The following is a 17,868-nucleotide window of genomic DNA, read 5'->3' on the forward strand; positions in this document are numbered from 1 at the left end:
CAAACACGTATGGGTAGGAATGAGGGGTTTTAACATACCATGTGTCTATAGCAATTATAAAAATATAATCGGGGCCCCGTCTATCATAATTGTGTATGCATTTTTTTTTTTTTTTTGATAAACTTTGTATATGCTTTTTTATGCATTAAATGTGATTTAGTTTTGAGGATGTGCATTTTTTATGCATATTCCAGTCCATGCTTATCCCTAAATGCACACATATATTTATAATTAGACAAACTTGTACAGTTTCCAAATAAGCCATCTTCATCATCTCTGAAGTTTATCTTCTAGACCTTTGCCATGTACTGTGACATTTCAAATATTAATGCAGTGAGCATCCTATTGTGCTTGGAAAGCAAAGTTGTTCACCATATACAGCAATATGAGGGTTTCACTTTATGGATATAAATGTGGTTCATTCCTTATCAGCGTCATATGTGTGTGGTTTATCAATGGCCATTGCACACAGCTTTTATATTCATGTTGTTTAAATTAAAAATTTTCTTTTTGTGTAAAGGAGTGTACATGTTTTTCACATTCATTCAAAAAAGATATGAATATATTTATTTAATATAAAACGCTCTAGTTTCAACTCTTGCCCATTATAACTTAAGATCACTTCTCATAGGGCACAACAGGAATCTGATGTGGTTTTTGCTTCTGTAGCTTAACACCTTAAGGTTTGAAGTGTTGCCTATTCTGAGATGCCTTTCCTGCTTACTAAAGGTATACCAACTTTTATTCTATAGCCTTCATTTCAGCTTTAACCAAACTGACATTCTTCTCTTATGTCTCTTATTAAAGTGTACATGTATTTCTAGTAAAAAGAATGGGTGAATGTACTGGACAGCATACTGTATATTAATCCAGTGACAGATATCTTTCCGGTGGGAAGAGTTAGGATGGTTCCATATGGTAAAAAAAAAAAATATTGCAACTAAACAGATAAGATAATTGTTCACAGATAATTGTTAGCATTTAAATGAACTTCCTTGATACCTTGTGCCCTTTTATTTAAGTTTTTTCCAAAAGTACAAGAAAATTATTTCTGCAATATTGTCCAGCTGGTGACATAATTCCAGTCTTTCTGTGTCATCAGTGTCCTACCTGACAAGTTATCTTGTTAGTGACAACTGTGCAGCATCGAGTTGCTATTTCACTGAGCTGTACCAAAACACACACACACATCCATGCATATTAAAATACATTTTATTGCCTAAATAAGCACTTTATGTGTTACTTCTAATAGATTATACCAGGTATTATGGTAGGACAGCAGGTAGCATTGCCAAATGACTGATCCAGAGTTCCCAGTTTGACCCTAAGTTTGGGCTCATGTCTGTGTAGAGTTTTGTATACTGTGTGCCTCATGCGATTCCTTTACATTCTTCTTTTTTCTCCAATTTCCCCAAAACATCCCGGTAGATGGATTGGTTGTGCCTTATATGTATGCTATCCAATCCAGGGTGGATTCTTACCACATGACTAGTGTTTTGGGGACGAATTATAATGATGATGATGATGATGATGATGATGATGTTAGAATTGCATCACTGTTTTTAAAGAATTGTCAGTAAAAAAGAAAATCGGAACTATTCTTTTGGTGTATAAAAATTCCCTGGCACAACACTGCCTACTGTAGCATGCATTGTCTAAAAATGACAAAAGTGTTGGAAATCCCTATAGCAATCAATAAATAATTCCTTAAAAGAGTGTATGTTTTAGACACTACTATATTCCCCAGAAGCAGTTAGGTATCAATGGTTATGTTGGGGTTTTGTCTCTTTAAAAATCATATTGCATTTTTAGGAAGATTTTTGGCTGGATTTTAGGAGGCTCAGGGTTCCCCCTTCAGGAATGACTCCAAGTAGAACTTCTTTAAAAAGCTTAAACAATTGACCACCGAAAAGACCCATTGTTAAACCCCTGTTCTACAAGTATAGTAGTGTTTCTACATTCCATTTTACCCATGCTATACATAAAAATTTTAAGTATTTTCCACATTGAATAATATAGCTATAGATGGGGTTAAATATTACTCTGTGGTTTACTCTCCAAGTCTTACAAGATGAACCATAAATAAATGACTAGGTTGCACACAAATTGCATGAATGACAAAACCTAAACGTAAGTAACCACAATAATGCTGGCAAGACAAACACACATTGCTGAGAATTTTGGTTGCATGATCTGCAATGTAAGTGTGAGATGTAAAGGCAAAAAAAGAGAGTCAGAGAAGTAGAATGAATAGTGGAGTAATCTATGTGAAATTCTTTGTAATGTGTGGGTGTGAAGACACAGAGAGAGAGAGAGAGAGAGAGCGAGAGAGAATGAATCTGACTGTCAACCATTTACTAGTCAATAAAACCACAGAATGGGAAATATGACATTTTTCCAGTTCACAAGAAAATGAAGCACACTTTTTGCAAGTTTATTCTCAGGGATTTTTTATCCGTGAACTCCTCACCAGGTAAAAGGAGGTAAAGAAAGTAGAAAATCAAATTTAAAACCACACATTTGAAAAACAACATTTACTTAGAATCGCTACACTCACCTGTTTTCATTATTTATCTCAGGATAACCAAACAACAAATCTCAAATATATTTTAAATGTTAAAACCTTTACCGTACTGAATAAATATAACTAAACTGTCAATTAATTGACCTTAAGTCAACTGATTAAGTGAATTCAACTAAAGCAACATCTGACCTGCATGTTGTGTGTAAAAAACTGCAAGCTAATATTGAGTAACGTTAAGAAAATGAGTAAATTGAGTATCTTACTGTGAAATGTATAGTATATAGAAGTTGAAATAACCGGATTATGTAAAAATTTTGAAATATGTACATTTTAAATCAAATAATGACTGAGCACTTAAGCAAATACATACATACACAACATTTTAAACAAAAAAAACTAAACTATATAACTGCTATCATTTTATAACTTTATAGTTTTACAAATGTGCAATTCCTGGCATTCAGAGGTTTTAGTGTATCTTTGAAAAGTTACGCCTTTCTGCTTATGTATTTGTTTGTTTGTGTGTTTGTTTGTTTAGTTGCATTGTCCATCTTGCTACAATTCAGTCATCTACTGTACTGTGCACTAGATGCTAAGTAACAGCAATGGCCAAATTAATCCAAGCAGTTTCTAACAATACTTTAACACATAATAATAATAATAATAATAATAATAATAATAATAAAAAGGAGAAGAATTATTTTTATTAGTCATCTTCTATACTGCCTATCTCGGGAGACATTGGGCATGAGGCAGTGTACACTATAGACACAATGCCAACCCATGGCAGGGCACAAACACACATGCACACACATACATGCGCACACACACACACACATACACACACACACACACACACACACACACACACACACACACACACACACTTATTATTATTATTATTATTATTATTATTGTTGTTGTTGTTGTTATTATTATTGGTATTATTATTTTTATTATTATTATTATTATTATTATTAAATCGGAACATGAGGTGTGATCAGAAGGTGCAAGGCCACTATTCCGATTTGATATTATTATTATTATTATAAAATCGGCACAGTGGTGTAGTGGTTAGCACTGTGGCCTCGCACCTCCAGGGTCAACAGTTAAATCCCCGCCACGGGTCTGTGAGAATGAAGTTTACATGTCTTGAGATTAGGCTAATTGACATTCCCAAATTTCCTGCAGTGTGGGGGTGTGCGTGTTCATTTGTGTGTGCTTGTGCTCTGCCATGGATTGGCAGTGTCCAGGTCCAGGCCAGTGTCATGCCCAAAGTCTCCTGGGATAGGCTCCAGGCCCCCTAAGAAAATAATAATAATAATAATAAGCAGTATAAATGTTTTATACATTTTGTAGTAAACTATGACCTATAACACTGTGATCAAAAATAAATCTCTGATTGCCATTTGCTATATTCACTACATTCTGCGGTATTATTATTATTATTATTATTATTATTATTATTATTATTATTATTGATACCTACTTATATGTAAAGTTCCCATATCTATCACAAGAGATACCTTTGCAAGGCCCTTTACAAGCTATGTGAAGTCTGTTAGAGTGCAATAAGGGAAGTGTAAAACACTATATATATTTCATTTCAACACCTCACTGTGCATTTTATTTAAGCAGCTAGTTGCAGTACACTTCCAGTTATGACTGCACTACAGTTACATTTGCATGGTGATTCATATGATAGCAGCTTTCCGAAGTTTGAGGTCAGTGTTTTAACGATACAGAGTGAAGATTAGCCCTATCATTATGAGTGTTGGAGACATGGCAAGTCATGCATGCACCTCTAAAACCGAGTGAATCACAACAGAGATGATTATGTCTATGATAAGTTGGTAAATAATTTTACCATCAACGGGCCTACATTTGCTTGAGACTGAGAGAAGAGGGGTCTCAGTAAGTGTTATGATGGTTTTGTTCTATACTGTATGAGAAACATTAATTATTTGGTAAGCACATACAAAGAGAGTGTATGGTGGATTGATATGTACACTATACAGAAAACCAAGTCACACACAGCACAACTATCCAGATTGAATAATATTCTACAACACAGGGTTTAAAATGTGTTGTGGACATAGTACGCATTTTAAACTCTGTGCCGCAGAACTTCATTCACTGTGGATAATTGTATGTTGAATTGGACTAGGTTTTCTGTATGTTGTATTTACCGTACACTCTCTTTGAATTTTTACCAATGTAATTGTGTGGAAAAAAAATCTGAGCTCTCTTACGGTGTAACGGAAACGTGTTTTGCTCAACCATCTGAGATTGTGAACTGGTGCTAAAGTTCCGGCACTGGGAGTATTGAGAGTGCAAACTGTGCTGCAAGTAGGAGGAATGGCATATTCTCACTCCCGCAACAATCATAGTGACACTAGCCGATTATGGACATCTGTGAGCTCACTCAAGCAGAAACAGGCAGGTAGTGCTTAAATCATACAAATAAAAAGATGCAAGAGTAGCTAAGCCCCAATCAGTTATTTTCTGGTTTGAGTGCATGGGTAAGGAAATAGGGAGAGTACACATTTTTTTGTTTACATATTAGTATTTGATAAATTACATTATTACAAATGTAATAAAATATAAAAATTATTTGTCATAGATACTGTAATACTTTGTGTTATATTTTTCAACTTATCTATCTTATACATCATGAAATTTATAGAATAATTAATGGACATTTTAATTTTGGTTACTGATAGAACTTTAGCTCATTTTTAATATCATGACCACCTGTCTTTAGAAAGATGCATATAATTTGCAAGGTCACGATGTACCCCACAGATCGTGGGTGGGATGAACAACTTATGAACTGAGTAATGCTATCCAGTCATGCACGCCTCTATATGTCACACAACCCCATAAACTAACCATGAGTGTTAAACGGAAAAAAACAGCAATGATATAAAATAATATTTTTTAATGGTTAAGGATTGTTGTTTATATGAAGTCTCACAATTCATAGCAGAATGTGTAAAAATATATACTGTATAGTAGTTGGGTATATGTACAGTGCGTTTAGTAAAAGAGTAAATAAGGGTCATGAATGAAATAGAAAAAAACTGTGTGTGTGTGTGTGTGTGTGTGTGTGTGTGTGTGTGTGTGTGTGTAAAGCCTTAAGTTTCTGAATCCTTAGAAGCGTTGCTTAATACCTGCTCAATAAGTGTATCTTGGTCCCAGGGGTTCTGCTCCACCTCTTACTGGTGGGGTTAGTTTGAGTCACAGGGGTTCCCCCCACATGTTCACTCAAAATTATGCAATCTGTACATGTACGTATCATTCATTTACGATATGAAATTATTAAGCCTAGTTGAAGAAAGTGCTGACCTAGACTAAAAGCCCAAGATTTGGAAACTATGTTGTTTATACACCTTTAAGATTTATTGTATTCAGTTATTTATGATTGCTTGTAACCTCAGAAAATCCTGTAAAACATCCTGATGATTGCTTTCTCTCAAACCAAATTACACATTGGTTATACTAGGTATTAAATCAGCCACTTTATTAAACATCTTCTTATACACACTATCACCAAGTTATAATAGTAATATATTAAATTGTAAATGATAACATTTTACATTACATTTCCTTTAACTAGAATAGCATAGTTAACAAATAATGAACTCCAGCATACCAGTGGAGGTATGGTATAATAATAATAATAATAATAATAATAATAATAATAATAATAATAATAATAATAAAGTGTATGTCTTAAAATATATTTTTTTAAAATATTGTGTATATATACAGTACACAGTGTGCATGGAATTTGCATGTTCTGTTGCATGTTCCCTGTGCTTGGTGGGTTTACTCTGGGTACTCCGGTTTCCTCCCACAGTCCAGAGATATGTAGGTTAGGTTGATTGGCGTCCCCAAATTGCCTGTAGTGTGTGAGTGTATGTGTGTGTGCCCTGCGATGAATTGGCACTCTGTCCAGGGTGTACCCGGCATGTGCCCTAAGCCTCCTGGGATAGGCTCCAGGCCCGACCTTGAATAAAACATAAAGCGGTTTAGAAGATGAGTATGAGATAACTTACTGAACTCTTGTGTTCGGGTGTATTATACTTTTTTATAGGTAACATTTCAAAAAATTAAAGAAAGAAATAAGAAAAGAATATGTGTCAGATGACACAACTCTACCCTCTGGTGGTTAAAATTAACATTTTCAATTTTAGTTGTTTCTTGATCGACAGCCTTGATTGTGGCCACATTAATGTACAAAGGTAAAATTAAATATCAGTAACAACAAGCCTATATTTATGTTTTAACTAGCTCCATAACTAAACATGAAATTTTAATGCAGAATTTTACCCAGATGTCCTTAAAAAAAAACAGACACATACTGTAGCTTTTTGCTTTAAAAGTTCTCAGCTATAATAATAATAATAATAATAATAATAATAATGTTAAAACCCTCGTCATTGGAGCCTGAATAAAATATATCATTACACTCAACATAATATGCACTTAACTAAATTAAATCATGTAAGCCCCAGCCTGCATTTCTTTTTAATGGTCACTAGATGAAGACATTTTGCAGCATTTTTGGTCTTCAATTCCTTGCTTTGCTTTTGGTTTCTGCATCTTTTGATACATTTTTGTCAGTGTTTCCTTTTATGTGCCATAGATTTGCCTATATTTCTTTGGAATGTAACCTTTTAAAACAGGGTAGGAATATTTTTATGAAAGAAACTTTTATAATTCACTCTGGATAAGGGCATCTCCCAAATACTATAAACATAAATGTAATGTTATCTTTACCCCTGCATGTACTGTATGTTTTGTTTCTCTTTTTGTTTCATGGGTACATTTGTCTGATTCCTGTGTGTGTGTGTGTGTGTTTTTTTTTTTTGTTTGTTTTTTTTTGCTTTCCAGTCATTTTAATGCAATCTGTATTTAAGTCCAAACCTATCATTCCTGAACCATAGTATGTAAACCTAATTCTTACTTGGGAGCCCTTTCATGCAAAACTGGGCCAGGGCCAGCAAAGCTTGATCAGCCAGATTTATCACATGCTGAATCACTGTGTCTCCTCAATGAGCCACTATAAAGCAGCATAAACAAGCGGTTGTGAACAGACACAATCAAATATTTTTAAAAATAATACATTATCACAAAATACATTAGCATCTCCAAGGACCCCAGCGGCATCAATAATACTCATTAATTTATTAATTAATTGCTGTCGGATATGTATGTTAGTACACACGCAGCCATATCATTTATGTGTATAAGTAACTGAAAAGTGATCCACTTTAGCACACAAAAGTATACTTAATACACTTAAAATTGTGCTTTTGTACAATTTTATCATGCACTTGGTACAAAATTAGTTGTTTAAATAGCAAACTTAAAATTAGTTAGTCTGCAAGTATACTTAAGTATGTTTTCACATGCCAGAATTTAATACTGTGTACTAAGCATACTTTTTTGACTTGAGTTCTACTGGGCTTTCTGCTCCAGTTTTCAAGTTTGCTATCCTGCTTGTCTTCATTGTTTATTATGTTCAGTTGTACCTGGGAGAAAAAGTACATCTGTGGCAAGATAAATATTTTTGTAAATCTGACTGTATTGCAAAAGAAGTGCTGCTATTGCAGTTTGCGGTGTCATGTCTAATTAAACAGATAAAACCAGTCTTTCCTGTATGATCTGGAACCTGGAAAAGCACTTCTCATAAAGGCCAGAGTGGGCAGCACATATGCTGCATTATAAAACACTGGCTATGTGATGTAACATATTGAGAGGGACAAAGAACAGGAGATCCTTTTAAGACACTTTCATTTATTAAATAAAATACTATTGTAGCGTTTTTACGCCGGGAAGAATGCTGGAGAGACGAGTGAGCTTATTTGCTACCCAATGCAATGGCTGGGAGTACTTTATTAAGCACACAGCATGTAAGGCATGAGCAGCACCTTCACTCAGGAGCCTACATCCAATTCAGCACTAGCTTGAACTGGAGCACATTTCACACGTCACACACCCCTCACACAAACAGGGCCGAAGCCACCAACCCAAACACCTTTCCCCAACATGGTGAACACACACCGACATCCCCGCAAGGCATGCTGGTCGTCAGCCGCCGCCCCGCCCACGCCACACTGCCCCCACCCGAGCTGTGACCGTCCCTGGTCACCATGACGAACTCCGTTTCGGAGGCGTGGAGGCGGTCGGCGCTGGCGGTGGGAACGCCGGCGTCCTTTGGCAGGTGAGGGGTGAACGCGAATGTAGTCCTGAGGCGGTCCGGCCTCCAGAGTTCGATGGTTCCCCGGCGTGCGGCTGTGGAGGCGCAAGACGGTCCCGGTGGGGCAAAACTTGGCCCGCCCTGCCAACCGCACCCGGTAGATGACATCGGAGAGCCGAGCTGGCTGTGAGTGTCCACGCCCATTCGCCCCATAGGTGCCCCCACCCAAAAGTCTTGCAGCGGTGCCCGCGAGCGCTGGGTGGGGTCCTTCTGCCTGGCGATGAGCGGTTCACAGTTCCACAACCCGTGGAAAACAGTGGAGCCGGTGTCCACGAGCGCCCGCAGTAAGACGCCGTCCGGCACACAATCGATGTAAAGCCCCGCGGGGCTCCCCAACCGTCCACCCGGCGCTAGTTTAGCGGCTGCTGGTGTACGCTGTCCCTCAGGCCTGAGAACCTTGCAGCGGTAGTCCGGCGGTCCCTGGCCTCGGCGTCGTCGCGGAATCTCGGAAGCGGTGTCGAGGCCTAGCCGCGACGGGTAGCCCTGTCCCCGGCTAGGTTCACCTACCAAGCGCCACTGAGCTGCGGGTGGTCGCTCGGCTCTTTCGCCGTGATGTGCCGCCGATATGGGCTCAGCGCGCTCGGCCTCGCGCAGCGGCAGTTCGCTTTGCCGGCTAACAGCGCACGGAGCTGTATCTTGCTCCGGCTCTTGCGCAGCGCCAGCCTCCGCCCCGAGATCCAGCGCCGGGATTTTCTGCTTCCCGCTCCGCGTTGGTTGACGTGGTGTGCTCGCGCTAGCTCCGCCAGGAAAACGCTTCTTCTGCGCGTGTAGTCGCTCCGCTACTCGGCGGCCCGCTTGGATTTTTAGAAGGTCCTCCTTTGTGCGCTCAAACCCGTTATTCTCCATCCCACTTCTGACACCAATGTAGCGTTTTTACGCCGGGAAGAATGCTGGAGAGACGAGTGAGCTTATTTGTTACCCAATGCAATGGCTGGGAGTACTTTATTAAGCACACAGCATGTAAGGCATGAGCAGCACCTTCACTCAAGAGCCTACATCCAATTCAGCACTAGCTTGATATGGAGGACATTTCACACCCCTCACACAAACAGGGCCGAAGCCACCAACCCAAACACCTTTCCCCAACATGGTGAACACACACCGACATCCCCGCAAGGCATGCTGGTCGTCAGCCGCCCCCCGCCCACGCCACACTATGATTCTTTTTGCACCATTCAATTTAAAATATTGAGAGACAAGACCTTTGATTTCCTTTAAAATGCTACTTCACATAAGTCTTTTCAAAGGTTGACATTTTTCAAAAGGTCTCATAAAGGCTTGATGAAATGAAGCTTGAGCAAGCAATGGCTTGATTAATAAATGCTCTTAGGAGTAACTCAGACTAAACCATTCCTTCATAATTGATTTTCTTAGGAAGAGATTCAGGAGAGGTGACATTTGCCATCACAAAAAGGGGATGGATGGATGGATGGATGGAAGCTATAACCAGATTTGGGCAAACATCAATATGAGAACCTATATGGTAACCCAAAACAGGACATCACTTAAGATGTCAATTCAGATGTAAAAAATCTATTTGTCCAGGGAAAACCCCACAAAATTCTTTGCTAAGTCTTCTGACACTGCGGTCTTCTGACACTGTGGTGTGTGTCCTTTGGACTTAGCAGGGGCTGGGTATGGAGATGGGACAATGACTTGACATTCTTGGATAGCAAAACAAACACAATGTGTTTAAATTTAAACAGCAGAGCAAGAACAATGTCCTCAAACTCGACCGTCAGAGCAAATACCTTCAATCCAGGTGGCGGATTTATATGAAATCCTTTAACCCAGGAAATAAAACAAGTCTTGAAGCCAAGAGGAGGACCCAATATGACCCAATATCCACTCAGGAGGCACAGCCAATATGATATCCTCAAAACTGGAGGCAGAGCGAGTATGATGCTTTGAAGCAGCGCACCTTTCTCCAATCTTGCCAACCATAGTAGAAGCCTATCCTATATTTCCTGCTAGAATGCTGCTATACTATGCAGAGTGAGTACGCTATCTGGCTTAAACCGGGCCAGGCAGAACTCAAGATGCTCTGGCAGTGCAGGGCATATTTTAGGTGACGCAGGGTGTGGCTTAGGTGATGCTGGGTTTGTCAGGTTGTCTAGAAAAAAAAAAAGAACTGCTATACTGTAACTGTCAAAGTACTCAAAACATTCCTGGTTTCCTAAGCAGACTGGGATTTCAAAGCAGAGAAGGTCTTCCGCATGGCCAATAGAGCAAACAGGACCCTCAACAGGGTTATCAGAGCAAACAGGGCCCTGAACAGGGTGTTCAGAGCAAACATATCGAACAGGACTATTCGCAGTAACTGCACTAAAAGGGCTAACAAAGTTAAGAGGTTCTTCAGAGAAAACATATCTAACATATAGTCTAACATATCATCCTAACAAAACTGTGAACCTTATAAATGATAATGTGGTGTTTTACATTAGGAAAATTGTAATGCGCAAAAAAGAAAATCTGGATAGATTTGTAATGAAAATGGCTGCTATGTAAAAAACTGATGCAGGTACATATTAACCGTGCAGCTTAAATGTGATGTTACAATCTAGTTGCTACACGAAATTCGTCTATTAGATGGCAGTACAATGAGCCCATAGATTCAAAAGAACGAACGACTCCGACTAGAAGAATCATGAGAACAACCGTTCAATTTTGTTTCCTGTGTAATGCACTGCATAGCGTTTATGAGAGTCACGTGTCAAAAGAATGAAAGATTCGGACCAGAAGATATGAGAGGTGAGCTGTTCATTCTGTTTATCATAATATGTCCTTATCTGCATTGTAATGTTTTCATTACTGGAACTATAGCCAAAATTTGGTGGGGGTCTGCTTATTGAAAAGATAACATTTTATTTTATTTCTGATTAAAAAATTAAATGAACTAAATGACTCAAAAAAAGATTTATTCATTTTGATGAATGAGATTCAAAGAACCGAGTCATTAAATGATCCAAACCTCCCATAACTATAAACCATAGATTGCTAATGGTAAAATTGTTAATCTGGAAACAATGATCACTTGTGTCAAAATAAAAGTCCCAGAAGCATACAGTACAAAAACCCCAAGAGTCCCAGAGCCCTCCAGGGAGCAATAAAGGTTTTTATTTGCAATGTAGTGTTATCATGTTAGCAATGAAAATAAACACACCACTTAAATGTTTATATCAATACTATATTGTTGTTGTTGTTGTTGTTGTTGTTTTATGTTTTCACTGTTTTACTCTGTCATACAATTCTCCATGTAAAACAGGGAGAACAGACTGACTAAAGGACAAAAGGATCATCTACAGCATTTACCACCTACCACATTATGTTTAAACTTAATTGTCAGTTATTTCAATATTTCCTCTAATTTTCTTTACTTATTTAATTTAATTTTATATTTTTTTAATGAGATGTCAGCTGGAGCACTTAAATTTGCAAACGCTTCAAATTTTTTTCTGTAATTTATTCAGGTGCCAGAATCTCAGAAAATCTACCTGCAATGTCAAGACTTTGACAGGACACAAAACATGACCTGTTCTTCAACTCTTCAACAAGCCTAACCATGATGTTACAGCTTCGTGTTGGATCATGTTATTATTGCATAGAAACCCTTTTGTCATGGAATCAACTATTGATTGCACAACCTGTGCTATTTAAACAATGACATAACTACTAAACCAACATTTCAAAGGTTTCCAAAATCACTGGTATTCTGATGTGTGAGGGGACAGTCAGGCAGTCAGTAGTTGTTTCAATCGAGTGTTCTGTTTATTCGTTGCATTCATTTACCAGATGCATACAAGGATATTGTTCCAGCAGATGGAGCTATTGAACAATAGCAGATCTGAAAGTTTTCATGCATAATCCTGATAGCAGTGTACAGTACAGCACAATTATTTAGAACCTTTCCTCACCTTCCTTATATTTTACAAAAGCACACAATTTCCAAAGATAATTACTAGCACATTACTGCCTTTTCTGACATAATGGACTGATAAAGGGGACCAAGGGTAATGACTTTTACGAGAGGGCTTCAGGATTAACAACTCTTGCTTTCTGCTTTCTTGAGAACCTGAGCTGTTTTGACCGTCAGATGACTCACATCAAACATACAGTAAAACTCCAGTATTTTTTTTTTCTCTACTGGGAAATAGTAATTCCCTTTCATAATAACAAACCACCAAACATTTCTAAGCAAGTCTATTCACCTTTGTATATAGGAGTTAGCTGACATCCAGCCTAACCAGTATACTTGCTTTTGCTGATGTAGCTGAACAGATTGTTTTTGAGGAGACAGTCTGGGGCCTCAGGGCAGGGAGCAGTTTTGGCAGAGTCTCTTGCCAGGAGTCATGCTGCCACACCTCCACCTGCAGTTTAACTGTTGAAGAAACATCTGAATCAGCAGGTTACTCAACCAGATTATCGAATAAAACTAAAAATCATACGTCCATGACAATTTATTATAGGGAAACACTACATACTGTATGACTTTCATATCAGCCCAGTCCATGCCATTGCACTTCTTACATTTTGGCATATACACACAAGATTGTGTAAACCTGACAATCGAGCCCATATGCCTTTCCTATTTTAAGATCCTATTCCATAATTATTCCCTGCTCGGCTATAACAATATCCGTCAATCATTTTTAAAGGATTATCACAAGATTTTGATGCATGGATGCGGGCATTTGTCCACTCACACACAGGAGCGTTACTAGGTCATGCACCAGTGTTGAGTCAAGCCTGGGGTTTTTGTGGCAAAAGGACTACCTACAGTATATATATATATATTAGTTTTTACAGATGTCCACAAACCTTTGGCCCCATAATGTATTATGATCATGTGAGCATAATGAGCATAATAATCAGGCACAAGTTGTACAAACTCTGCAAAGTCTGGTCAGAATATATGTCATGGTTATGCATGTTGATCAAAATTAAATGTGTGGTGTGTTTTTGCAATGTACATGAAAACACTCATTATATAAACAGGTAGCTTATCCTGTGCGAAGCTAATGTAATTCCTTTCTTTGACACAATTACTTAAGAGACATACAGTATGTCTGGAAATATATGGGCATCCAAATAGTTTTTAAGAATGTATTTAAGGTTTAGTACTTATGACAGGTGTAATTTCAAGAACACATCAATCTCCTGCTAATCACTTTTCTCAAAAGAAGTAGTTCAGTTTGACAATGTTGCTATTGAGTAGTAGCAAGTTGACAAAAAAGAAGAGATACTTTAATAAATCATACTAACTAGAGGTTATTATATTTTATTTATTGTTTGTTAAGCTTGTGCCCTGTTTATGCAGGCATCCTGGATTAACTAATAGCAGCTTAGACAACTTAAGCCTCTGTGCAGAGCTGTAGGATATGATGAGCGGTGAGGTGGCTGGGCATGCCAGGGCTGAAGGGAAAATAAGCAGGGTAACATATGGATTAAACTGATACAAAACCACTTCTCTAATAGTCATATATTTGTTAGTAAAACAAGTTTTCCATGAAGCATTATTGAGATTGTTCTTTATCTTCTTGTTTGCTGAATTTTTTTTTTTTAATGGATAGGACAGTTCTAAATTGTGCTGCACAAGTAAAAGCATAAGAATTGCAATAAGGACCTTTGCAATTATTTAATAACAAAAGGCAGAAATTTAAAGATGTCCAACTAGCCTTTATAAACACAGTAGATTAGTTTTTCCGTGGTGTTGTGTGGACAGGGGAAACAGAGATTTTGGCTTGTTGTAACGTCCCCTTGTGCCGATGATGTAATTGTCTGTGTGCGAGTCTCTTTGATTTGACGTCAGCTTTGTTTATGGGGATTTTTTGTGCAATTGTGGACGTACATACAGTAAACTAGTGACTGTGTTACTGTTGTGTACTGGAATTTTTGCATTCATGCACATACACGCGCAGTTACTCACACATTATGTTAATGAACAGAGGTGCCTGAATGTGCTACATACTAAGCTCACTGCTGCTACATACTGTAAAAAACTCCGACGACACAGACCCCGCAGACAGTTTTTTTTTTTTAGGCTTCTGATTGGCCCCCTGTTGATTAAGGGGGCTCCTAAAAGCTCTTAACAGGGCATTTTGCATTTTCATATGAACAAATCTCTGTTTTTTCAATACCCGGCTATGTGTGGACATGGCCTCAGAGTTTAAACGAGGACAAATTGTTGGTGCGCGTCTCACTGGCACATCTGTGACCAAGACAACAAGTCTTTGGGATGTATCAAGAGCCACGGTATCCAGGGTAATGTCAGAATTCAACCAAGAAGGACAAACCACATCCAACAAGAGTAACTGTGGACGCAAGATGAAGCTGTCTAAAAGGGCTGGGGTGCGAACTCGGATTGTATTAAAAAAACATAAAACCACAGCTGCCCAACTCACCTCAACTTGTCGGGAGCTCCACAGGGTCAATGTACATGGCCGGGCAGCTATAACCAAACCTTTACTGGTGCCAATGCCAAACGTCAATTTCAATGGTGCCAGCAGTAAAAATCTTGGGCTGTGAACAATGTAAAACATGTATTGTTCTCTGATGAGTCCACCTTCACTGTCTTTTCCACATCCAGGAGAGTAACGGTGTGTAGAAGCCTCAAAGAAGTGTACCACCCAGACTGTTACATGCCCAGCATGGGGGTAGATCAATGATGGATTGGGCTGCAGTATCATAGCATTCCCTAGGCCCAATACTTGTGCTAGATGGGCGCCTCACTGCCAAAGACTACCAAACCATTCAGGAGGACCATGTGCACCCAACATTGACGGTTGTGTCATGTTTTAGGATGCTAATGCACCAATACACACAGCAAGACTGGTGACAAAGTAAGTTGAATATCTCCCATAGCCAGCACAGTCACCAGATCTATATATTATTGAGCCATTTTGGGGTGATTTGGAGAAGCGAGTCAGGAAACATTTTCCTCCACCATCATCACGTAGTGACCAGGCCACTATTTTGCAAAAAGAATGGCTCAAAATCCCTCTGGCCACCTGTTATATTACAGTACTCAACCTTTTTATGTTTTTTTATGCCATGTTGGTGAATAGACCTGACCAAGTGAAGCAACCCCAGATCCTTACACTTCCTCCAGAAGCAGAGGCAGTGGCAGTGTGTATTTGATACAGTTTTCGTGATACAAACCTTTTTGGGTTTACAATGCATTTAAGTTTTCAATGCATTATTGATTTAAAATATAATATTAACAGTTGCCATCTGTACCAATGGGGCAAACCATATTTTTATGTTTCCCCTTATTAATTATTCCATTTGCTTACATGCCCACCCTAATATTTTGTTCGTTTGTGCACCAGAATTAATTGCTTAGTTTCATTAAATGTACGAGTAGGATGACAGTAGATTTTTTTTAAACCAGTTATGGGATAGAGTTGTGATCAGCGGTAAGTAAACTGTTAAAAAGTAAAACTTTGCTTGAAGGTTACAAGGTTATGGGGTCAACACTGTCCTAGAACTAACACCTAGAGTAGGTCTTAATCTAAGTCATACTGTACAAACACATAGTACAACAAATCAATTTACATTGTTCCAGCTGCAGGGTGCCAAGACATGTGATGTAAATAATCAGCTAGATTGCAAGCTTATAACAGCACATTAAAAAAAAAAAATCCTCACGATATCTAGAACTGTTTTCCTGTAGTTGGTTGTTTAAAGTCTCTTTAAGCTAATCCTTAAATACCATGCATTTTGCTGAATGGTTCTTTCTGTCTGATGTTACACATTTAGTGGTTTACCTCACAGAAGAAGAGTAAATGTAGCCAATGTGGCAACTTCCCGCATTTTAATTTGATGTATGAGTTTCTGAGTAATGACAAAACTCTAGAGTTTCTGAGCAAATATGTTATTGCTGAGAATAGGTCAGTTTCTCATTTTGTGGTTACACACTTTACTGAGTTGAAAGGGGAGGTGGAATGATCTACAGTCTAAGCTTGAGACTAATAAATAATGATTATGCAAATATTCTTAGTTAATAAAACTATTCCTCAATTAAACTGCCATTTAAGAGAAAAAGCCTCAATACTTGTTCTTGGCTGACAACAGCGGAAACTGATGTTGCCTTTTGCTGTAGTAGTCCATCCCCCTCAAGATTTGATTGTATTTTGAGATGATTTCTGCTCACCATCACTTTGAAGTGTGCCTGAGTTACCAACTTCCTGTCAGCTGCGACCAATCTAGTCATTCTCTTCTGATCTCTTACAACAACAAGGTCTGCAGAACACCACATACACACAACGCCCCCTCTAGAGACTAATGTGTGTATTATAGAGGTCACCAGTTTTCGAAAAACCTAAACCAGCCCATACTGAATGCCTCCAACAAACATGCCAAAGTCACACAGATCACATCTTTCCCATATTGATGGTTGATGCGAACAGCAACTAAAGTTTTTGAGCTGTAGCTGCATAATTTTTATGCTAAATTTACAGCAATTTTTCCATTTATTAGAGTGGACAATGAGGGAAAAAGTCTAGTCTCTGTAACTTAAACTATGTACACTAAACATCTATAACATTACAATGCAAAACATCAAGTCCAGTATTATGCATATTCCTATTATATTCCCCTCATACATCAGAATACCAGTGATTTTGGCACTGCCAGGGCAGCTCTGTCCCCTTGACTCCACAAGACCTCTGGAAATATGCTTTGGTGAGTTTTTATTTTAGCAGGATGTTAGCAGTGGATCCTTTGGGTGCTGTTGGTTTCAGGTTTGGGGCTCCCTTACACTTGTTTGTCTGGTGCATACCATGAATTCTTGTTCAGGTTGAAATCTGAGGTATTTGGAGGCCAGATCAACAACCTTGAACTCTGTGCGTGCTAAGCCCCAATATGCAGCATCCTGTAATGAACCAGGCATTCTATTTGCTTTCTTTGATGGCCAGAATTGACTTTGTTTCAGCGGTTTGAGCTGTGTTTGCTTTTTTGTGGCATTGGACTGAACATGCTGGCCTTTGCTCCCCCTGGCAAGTGTGTCATGTGTGCCCATGATCCTGTCACCAGTTTGCTGGTGTGTAGTTGGTTGTCATTGTTATTACTGTGCATT

This window comes from Clarias gariepinus, chromosome 11, assembly GCF_024256425.1.
Source record: "Clarias gariepinus isolate MV-2021 ecotype Netherlands chromosome 11, CGAR_prim_01v2, whole genome shotgun sequence".
Taxonomy (NCBI): domain Eukaryota; kingdom Metazoa; phylum Chordata; class Actinopteri; order Siluriformes; family Clariidae; genus Clarias; species Clarias gariepinus.